This window comes from Diplotaxodon limnothrissa, linkage group LG18, assembly GCF_057381915.1.
Source record: "Diplotaxodon limnothrissa isolate DT_005_m linkage group LG18, D_limnothrissa_male_GT1.1, whole genome shotgun sequence".
NCBI classification, from domain to species: domain Eukaryota; kingdom Metazoa; phylum Chordata; class Actinopteri; order Cichliformes; family Cichlidae; genus Diplotaxodon; species Diplotaxodon limnothrissa.
The window spans coordinates 6,546,851-6,548,417 of NC_140613.1; positions in this window are offsets into that span (position 1 = coordinate 6,546,851).

Sequence of the window (1,567 nt, forward strand, 5' to 3'; positions counted from 1 at the left end):
AGGAGAATGTGTCCCCAACCAAACCCTCCTAATAATCTTCTGAACAGGCCAGAACAAGACTGTGTACCTTACTAATAAAATGTGAATATTGCCTGTGAATGATATCAGTGATGCAAAAGCTATCAGTGATAGAATGTGAACGCATTATGTTTATGTTTCTACTCTACATGAGTGAATGTAAGGCATACAGGTCTCTACATTATGTATGTTATGTTACTGTATTTCTTTTTTCTATTGGTTTTACATATTTATTCCAAACATGCTTATATGTAACTTAACGGTGGTCAACAGCAGGTATTCTGGGGTGTGTGGGCAAGTGCTATTACACCTTCCAAAAGGATTATAGATTTTTTTTACGATTATTTTTTGTCATTGTTGCCTTTGATAGTGGAGATTTGACAGGAAAGCAGGGAAAGATGCACAGCCAAAAGGTACAGGTCAGACTTGAACCCAGGCAATGACATTTCAACCACATGAGCTAAACTAGCATGCAGCAGAATACGGATTTAAATAAAAGCTTAGCAAAAGCTGTAAAATTGACAAACCTATGATACAGGCACAATCACAATATTAGTCTTGCACACTGAAAAAATGGTTACCCAGTGTAAATGTGATCTTTAAGTCTTTGCAACCATCCATATGTAAAAATGGTAGCTTGTGTATCTGTGAGACATGAGCAGCTTTTACACAACAGAGGTACAAACTGAGGTTAAAATGTGTTCACTTGGAAATATTTATTGATGTGGTGATGAGGCTGGTCACATCTGACAAGTGCTGATTGCTCCAGCTTCACCACATGAAATCACCTTATCTGTCTTCTTTAAAATGTACTTTTCTGCCCTAATCAACAGTGGACTAATAATCCCTCTAAGCTGCATTTGTTGCAGCTGTTTTCAGCACAAACAAAGAGCACAATTAGTCAGGCAGCACAATATACACACACACACACACACACACACACACACACACACACACACACACACACAGTCTGTGTGAGGTAAAGGTTGTCACAAACATATACTTGTGTTTCTGAGACTCATTAGATTATGTATGTTTGAGGTGGTAGAAAACTGATTACTTCATGAAATTTGTAACAAAAAGCTGTAAAAACATTTTTTTTATGTTGTGCTTGCTCCAATTCTGAGGCAGTCTGAATTATTCATATTCAGACAAAGACATTGAATTAACCACGCCAGAGCCAACGTAGCCTTAAGATGGAAAACTTCACAATTCAATTTAGCATCCGTCTCATGAAAGAAGCTATTCAGCCCTGGGCCAAACATATTTACAAGTTCACAAAAGAAGCAAGGAAACGTGAAGTTGTAAAACCTGTTTTGCTGATGCACATTTTAAACTTGCATTTGTTTAGTTTAGTAAACTATTTAATGTGTATGGTGACCAAAGGGTGTGTGCAGAAGAAATAGATGGCATACGGTTAGGAAAAGGGTGTCCAGAAATATTATGTAAGATGCTTTTTTTTTAAGAATTTATTATGTGAATGTAAATTCAGATTATATATTTAGGAATATTTATGAGTTTAAATGTGCACAGGTTGCACCATTGCAAA